The following is a 7,473-nucleotide window of genomic DNA, read 5'->3' as shown; positions in this document are numbered from 1 at the left end:
TCGTTGATGTAAATAATGAAGAGCACTGGGCCAAGGACCGAGCCCTGAGGGACGCCACTAGTGACAGGCGCCCACTCTGAGTTAAATCCGTCAATCACTACTCTTTGTTGTCTGTTGCTCAACCAATTCGCGATCCATTGGTTTACTTGACCGTCAATACCTATTTGCTTTAATTTGTAAAGTAATTTATGATGCGGGACTTTATCAAACGCTTTCTGGAAATCAAGATAGACTACGTCCAGTGATTTGGTTACGTCATAAACAGTGAAGAGGTCGTTATCAAAGGTTAATAGGTTTGATAGGCAGGATCTTTTGTTTCGGAAGCCATGTTGTGAGTCCCCAATCAATGAGTGGCTTTCAAGGTAACTCACAATTTTGTCTCTAATTATGCCCTCAAGTAGCTTACCTACAACCGAAGTTAGACTAATGGGCCTGTAATTACCTGGTACTTTTTTGTCTCCTTTCTTGTAAATCGGTGTCACGTTAGCCTTTTTCCAATCTGAAGGGACGATGCCTTGTCGCAAGGACATATTGAATACAGTTGTGAGGGAGGAGAGTATTTCGCTCTTCGTTTCTTTCAGCATAGTTGGATATACTTTGTCAGGTCAGGACTTTTATTTGTTTTAAGTGAATGGAGAGCTTTAAGGACTTCATCAGTTGTTATTTCAAAATTAGGCAATGCATGCTCGAGATTTACAATAGTACTGGTGTTGGTGGTAGCGAGAGGAAGACTGTTAGTATTAAACACCGAGGAAAAGTAATTGTTTAAGAGGTTTGCAATGTGTTGGCTGTCAGTCACTAGTGCACCGTCGCTGTTTGTTAAAGGTCAATACCACTTTTGATCGCCTTTCTGTTGTTTATGTAACTGAAGAAAGATTTCAGGTTATTTTACAGTTGGCTGCAATATTTTCTTCATATCTACGCTTTGCCTGACCTACTAGTCTTTTACTCGTCGCCTGGCATCATTATAGAGTCTAATGTTCTCAGGCGTGCTTTGTTCTTTCTTTAACCTGTAAAACAATTTTCTCTCATTGACTGATTGTTTAATTTCGCTATTAAACCACGGTGGGCTTTTATTAGTGTTAATTCGCTTCTCGCACAAGGGACGAATGTGTTCTGCTGAGTGAGTAAGTGATTTTAAAACAGCCAGGCTTCCTCTACGTTGCCGTCATCTGATAGTTGTATTTCTGTTAGTTTTGTCAGATTTCTACGAAGTTAGCTCTTGAGAGAGAGAGACACACACACACACACACACACACACACACACACACACACACACACATCATGTGCATAATGAGAGAGAGAGAGAGAACACACACACACACACATCCATCATGTGCATAATGAGAGAGAGAGAGAGAGAGAGAGAGAGAGAGAGAGAGAGAGAGAGAGAGAGAGAGGTAAGGTGAGCGTCGGCGAGGTCTAGTTAAGTCTCTCCTCAAACGGTGTCTTCCATCCGTTCTCACTGCAGCGCGCAGTACTGTGGTACAGTCCAGAAATATGCACCCGGGCCCGCGGAGTAGAAGCCAGGCACGCTGACCATGTAAATCTATGTAAGTCAATGTAAATTCTCTCTCTCTCTCTCTCTCTCTCTCTCTCTCTCTCTCTCTCTCTCTCTCTCTCTCTCTCTCTCTCTCTCTCCAAATCACGTTTTTTCCTATAATACCTTTCATCCCTAACACATTTCTTCCTTGTGTTCTTCCTTCTTCCTTCCTTCTCTCTCTCTCTCTCTCGATCCACACATTCTTTCGCAGTTAAGTCATGAATGTATATATAATACGTTTTCTCATCCATACATTTCTTCCTTGTATATGTGTTTCTCTCTCTCTCTCTCCTACCGAGCCCGAGTATCATGGGTGACTGTGAATTACAGCTTGCCTTCTTTTTCGTCAATGGGAACACTGCAGCTCAGTTAAGGGCAAAGAAAGTTGGAAAGTTTCATTTAGTCGGCGCAACATCCGAGGTCATATGCCGGAGAGAGACAGAAGGGGAAGGAATTATAGAAGGGAACAGATCCGAGGAGACGGGACACAACCCCCGATTAATACCTGGTACCCGTTCTCTGCTGGGTGGACAGGGAGTATCAGAAAAGCCGCCCAAATTTTTCCACTCCGACCGGGAATCGAACCCGGGCTCTCTCGGTTGTGAACCGAGTGTGCTAACCACTGTACCACGAAGCCCCCTCAGTTAAGGGCAAAAAGAAACGGGAAACAACGTCCGACGAAGCGCTGCCCCAGAATAAAAAGTAGACTGAGGGCGTACTATTCTCTTTAACATATCGGCTCCCAGGCATACATATTTGACAAGGCTATCGTAGGAGTTGTGGGCATTTCCATAGGTAGTTTTATGACCCTGGTTGTAGTCTGGCCCTTCTTCTGTACCATGAACCAAAAGTAATAGGTACTTCTTAGAAGAACTCGACTGATCTATATGGCCTTTGGAAATAGGCTAGTTGGTATGAGTCTGATGAGAGGCTGCCACAATATGGTATGTCCGCTGTTCTTGCTTCACTCATAGAAGGAAGGGAAAAAGGAAACTCCGAGAGGTCACGTACGACACGGGGAGACTCATATCACTCTTTCGTCATGTGGCGGCCTAAACAAAGAGAAGGAAGACATGAAAAAAAGTCCTCACAGGCAAAATATTTGCAATCTCCAAAACGTTTTGGAGGGAGAGAAGAAATTCCGCCTTTTCGATTTCGATCTCTATAATTATTATACGGCGCCGGGCACCCGTGCAGGTGCTTAACACGCATGTTTTGGCTTGGCTGCTCGGGGGACGGGGGAGCCGAGTGCATGTGCAGGGGAGGGAAGTGCATCAAGTGTAATTGTTAGTGATGGTGTGTTGTGGTGACAAGTGAATGTATTTGTTTTCTGAATGCAGTCCTAGCAGGTGAAAATCATAGCTAATAGGGCCACAATTTCCTGGGGGGGGGGGCTAATGGGGCTATAGCCCCCCAATGTTTCCTATGTTGGTCTCAAAATGCCCCTAATATTGCTTATTTGCCAAAAATAAAAATTCCCCCTCCTGCGCATGCCCGCTGTGTTCGCCACCTCATGAACCTATGATGCCACCAGTCCCCTAAAATTTGCCAAAATAACGGACCTGACTACAGAGCGGAAATATGAGTCCCGGCCGCATGTTTCTCTAGAACTTATTGTAGTACCACTCCCTCCCCGTGTGTGTGTGTGTGTGTGTGTGTGTGTGTGTGTGTGGAAGGAGAAGAAAAGTATGAAGCATGATCCACTAGTCCACGTCATTCATGTCGACGTCAAGGTATGTCAGTGAATGTAAAGAAAATGCTGATGATGACAGAAAGATGGCTGTTAACACTAAGAGAGAAAGAACATAAGAAGAACATAAGAACATAGGGAAACTGCAAGAGGCCGGGTGGCCTACACAGGGCAGCTCCAGAATCCCCCCCACTACTCACGATGGGTGAGGTGTAGTTTCAGGGGTTACAGGTAGAGGCTTGATCCTCGTTTACCTTCGGTATACGGGCGTACGTTCCAGTACCCTATCACCTTACTGCACCCACACCTTACTGCCACCTGTCATCCTCGTCCATGTAGCTATCCAGTCTACTCTTAAAACAAGCTATCGTCCCTGCACTAACTATGTGATTGCTGAGTCTATTCCATTCCCCCACCACCCTATTACTAAACCATTGCTTGCCTATATCTCTCCTAAATCTATACTTTTCTAATTTAAATCCATTACTGCGTGTTCTATCCAGCTGGCTAGTTCTCAGTACTTTACTTATATCGCCTTTGTTGTAACCCTTGACCCATTTGAATACTTCTATCAGATCTCCCCGCACTCTTCGTCTTTCTAGTGAATGTAGGTTTAGATGTTTCAGCCTATTTTGATATGGGAGGTTCCTCAGCCCCTTGGTCATCCTCCTCTGAACTGATTTTAGCAAGTTGATGTCCATTCTGTAGTGTGGGCACTAAAACTGGACAGCATAATCTAAGTGTGGCCTAACTAACCCTAGATAGAGTCTGAGGATGACCTCTGCAGTCTAGGGTGGATCGTTTTTCAACTTTTTTTTATGTTTTTGTTCCTATAGTGATAAAATGTGTCTCATGGGTGAGAAAAAATATTTAAAGTTTCAGGTGTCTGCGATGATGTCTTCTGCCTCCCACAGAGCTTAAAAGTCAATTTTTGAAGTTAAAAATCACGTTTTTATCAATATTTTTATTTTATTTTTATTTTTATTTTTATGCGCTCCTATAGTGATAAACTATCTTTAAGTGGTGTATTTAGCTCCTATTATTAATGGGAACGTCTCAAGTCTTTATCTTCTGCCTCCCCAAATGGTCTGAAATATTGGAAAAATGCAGAAAAACTCGCATAATTTAAAAAAATTCCCAAAAATAAAATATCTAATGTTTACATTTCCTATACAACAGAATTATTTGTACTGGCCTCTAAGTTCATGTATGCAAAATATAAACATTGAATATCAACATCTTTTGTCTCCCCAGACAGCTTAAATTTAAGTAAAATTAAATATAATACACATGAGTTTCCAATATTTTTTAGTAAAGTCAATGTTGCACTTCAGGCGTTCTATTAGGGATAAACTACCTTTAAATAACGGAATACATATGATTACTGTGTACTGTGTGTAGTGCGTAATTGCGTATGGTGGTGCAAGCAGCATCATGACTCATGAGGGGCCGGCGATTGAGAGTTGGGGAGGAATTGAGAGAGAATGAATCACCACTCAGTCACCACGCCTCTCAGTCTCACACAGACGCTCTTCCTTCAGTGTGTGTCTGCTGCTTGTGAGAGGTGGGTGCAGGTGTTTTGCTCTGTCGCTGAGGGTATGCGTCTAATTGTCTAATATACTGCATATAAATGTTTTAATATATGTGTAATTTGTGTATAACTGTATATATATATATATATATATATATATATATATATATATATATATATATATATATATATATATATATATATATATATATATATTACAGGGAATGTATGTAATTAGGGATTTCACGTAATCCCTAGTGAATATGTGAAATGAATTTCTCTTTTGCTGTATTATGGAACCTAATCTGGTCTAACCTAATCTAATCTTACCTAAACTGACCTAACAGCCTAATCTAGTCTAAACCTAACCTAGCCAACCTAACCTAACCTGGCAATCTAACCTAACCTAGCAACTAATCTAATCTAACCTAACCCAACCTAACCTAACCTAACCTAACCTTACCTAAACTAATCTAACCAACCTAACCTAAACCTAACCTAACCTTACCTAACAGGTTCCATAATACAGCAAAAGAAAAATTCATTTCACATATTCACTAGGGATTACGTGAAATCCTAATTACACATTCCTGTAACATATATATATATATATATATATATATATATATATATATATATATATATATATATATATATATATATATATATATATATATATATGTGTGTGTGTGTGCGTTTTTTAGGTTTAATTACATACATAAACATTATTGTTTCAGAATGGCAACCACAAGGAGTTCAAAGGAATGTGAGGTGTTCGGTGCTTCTAAGGATCTGTCTCTTACGTGTTTACCAACGTATGAAGATGTGATGAAGTTTTATCAACATGTTAGAATAACATTAAAAACATCAAAGAAGGAACCAACTTTTACAGATATTTCACAAATTGTTGCTACTAAACTAGAAGATCTCACAAGCAGCAGACACACACTGAAGGAAGAGCGTCTGTGTGAGAGGCGTGGTGACTGAGTGGTGACTCATTCTCTCTCAATTCCCTCCCTCCCCAACTCTCAATCGCCGGCCCCTCATGAGTCATGATGCTGCTTGCACCACCATACGCAATTACGCACTACACACAGTACACAGTAATCATATGTATTCCGTTATTTAAAGGTAGTTTATCCCTAATAGAACGCCTGAAGTGCAACATTGACTTTACTAAAAAATATTGGAAACTCATGTGTATTATATTTAATTTTACTTAAATTTAAGCTGTCTGGGGAGACAAAAGATGTTGATATTCAATGTTTATATTTTGCATACATGAACTTAGAGGCCAGTACAAATAATTCTGTTGTATAGGAAATGTAAACATTAGATATTTTATTTTTGGGAATTTTTTTAAATTATGCGAGTTTTTCTGCATTTTTCCAATATTTCAGACCATTTGGGGAGGCAGAAGATAAAGACTTGAGACGTTCCCATTAATAATAGGAGCTAAATACACCACTTAAAGATAGTTTATCACTATAGGAGCGCATAAAAATAAAAATAAAAATAAAAGAAATATTGATAAAAAAGTGATTTTTAACTTCAAAAATTGACTTTTAAGCTCTGTGGGGAGGCAGAAGACATCATCGCAGACACCTGAAACTTTGCAAATATTTTTTTCTCACCCATGAGACACATTTTATCACTATAGGAACAAAAAAATAAAAAAAAGTTGAAAAACGATCCGCCCTGCACTCCTGTTGGTTACCGTCCTGTTAATAAAGTCTAATACCCTGTTAGCCCTATTCCTCGCACTAATACATTGCTTCCTTAGTTTTAGGTCAAAGTTCACTAACACTCTCAAATCCCTTTCACACTCTGATCTGCCTATCGCTGTGGAGTCTAAACTATACCCGTGTAATGGGTTCCGTGCTCCAACACTACGCTACACTTGGTGATGTTAAAATTCATCCGCCATTTCTCTGACCAAGCTGACAGTTTGTTGAGATCCTCCTGCAGTGCTCTAGCATTCTCCCCAGTCCTAATAGTGCGTCCTATTTTTGTGTCATCTGCAAATTTACCTATGTCACTAGTTATCCCATTGTCTATGTCATTGATGTAGATAATGAATAAAAGCGGGCCTAAAACTGAACCTTGAGGAACCCCACTGGTAACATTACCCCATTCGGATTTTTTACCGTTAATGGTAACCCTCTGTTTCCTGTCGCTAATCCACGCCTTAATCAAATCAAATACCTTCCCTCTTATCCCATGAGCCCTGACTTTATTTAACAGTCTCTGGTGAGGTACCTTATCGAAGACCTTACTAAAATCAAGATAAACTACATCATAGCTTTCATCATTGTCACCCATGCTGTGAGTCGTGAATTAAATTATGTCTGTCAATATGGTCCCTAATACTATCAGCTATTATTGACTCAATCATTTTACCTATAATTGACGTCAAACTAATCGGCCTATAGTTTTCCATAGAAGATTTGTCACCCTTCTTAAATATTGGAATAACGTGTGCTTGCCTCCATGAAACAGGCACCACCCCTGTGTCTAGTGACTTCCTAAATACTTCTGTTAACTGCCTACTGATTTCAGTTTCACATTCCTTTATTACCCTGGGGAAAAGTTCATCTGGCCCTGGCGCCGCAGTGACTTTAAGTCTATCTATCTGTCTAATCACGAGCTCCCTACTCATGTTGATGTCGGTTAATCCCTCTACCTCTTCTCCCCTGAGAAAGAGAGAGA

General features: G+C 40.3%; 1 protein-coding gene and 2 long non-coding RNA genes across 5 annotated transcripts in view; 2 read left to right on the top strand and 1 right to left on the bottom strand.

The window, feature by feature from the left end:
• Window positions 1-7,473, top strand: part of LOC126997848 (uncharacterized) — a 62,522-nt gene that overhangs the window by 159 nt on the left and 54,890 nt on the right. Inside the window, exon 1 of the long non-coding RNA XR_007752409.1 lies at window positions 1-272. This exon is cut by the window's left edge and continues 159 nt beyond it. This is a non-coding gene — a long non-coding RNA (uncharacterized LOC126997848). The remainder of the gene's footprint in view (window positions 273-7,473) is intronic.
• The window catches only part of LOC126997846 (DNA-directed RNA polymerase II subunit RPB1-like), a 50,214-nt gene that overhangs the window by 4,502 nt on the left and 38,239 nt on the right, over window positions 1-7,473 (bottom strand). The window lies entirely within an intron of this gene.
• LOC126997849 (uncharacterized) lies at window positions 4,773-6,509 on the top strand. 2 transcript variants are annotated; one of them, XR_007752411.1, is made up of 2 exons: window positions 4,773-4,797; window positions 5,502-6,509. It is a non-coding gene; the product is annotated as an uncharacterized LOC126997849 (long non-coding RNA). The 2 variants fall into 2 exon arrangements; XR_007752410.1 differs by having other exon boundaries at window positions 4,779-4,829.

This window comes from Eriocheir sinensis, chromosome 13 (genome assembly GCF_024679095.1).
Source record: "Eriocheir sinensis breed Jianghai 21 chromosome 13, ASM2467909v1, whole genome shotgun sequence".
Classification (NCBI taxonomy): domain Eukaryota; kingdom Metazoa; phylum Arthropoda; class Malacostraca; order Decapoda; family Varunidae; genus Eriocheir; species Eriocheir sinensis.
The sequence above is the reverse complement of the archived record's forward strand: the minus strand, read 5'-3'. Positions and strand labels throughout refer to the sequence as shown.